Genomic DNA, 610 nt, shown 5'->3' on the forward strand with positions numbered 1-610 from the left:
ACTAATTTGTGATGAGCTCTGCTATTCAAATTAAAATACCAGGCATCCTTTAAGAAGCTTTCCAGATTCCAGCTGCTTTGGCACCATATCCTCAAGCCTTCTCCTCTTGCGACATTTACTGCTATTCCTTTAATTTAAACTGATTCACAGCCTGAAGCCATCAAAGCAGTGTACAGCGAGATAATAAAAAAGCGAGCAAACCGTTTCTACAACAGAAAATGTGTTTTTCCCCCCTTGCTTTTCAGGGGTATGCTACTGCTCATGGGCTTAGCAGCTGCCTAACCCTAAATCAAGTAAGGTAAAGGGACCCCTGACAGTTAAGTCCAGTCTCAAATGACTCTTGGGTTGCGGTGCTCATCATGTGCCCAGCATGACTAAGCCAAACCCTAAATCAAGTAAATAAATACAAATATTTAACTAAAGGAAACTGTAGAAAGATTTTGACAGATTTGTCTGAGCACTGAGGCTCAAAAGGAAGTAATTTTAAACAACTGTTGCTGAGGCATTTCATTCTGAATTTGCACAGGATGTTGGCAGGTGGGTGTCCTGCCCCCTCCCCAAATCCTCGCTGTATGTTGCTGCAAAAGCCCCTGCTGTATGTTCCTGCAAA

Source organism: Podarcis gaigeae (assembly GCF_964106915.1).
Source record: "Podarcis gaigeae genome assembly, chromosome: 1".
NCBI lineage: Eukaryota > Metazoa > Chordata > Lepidosauria > Squamata > Lacertidae > Podarcis > Podarcis gaigeae.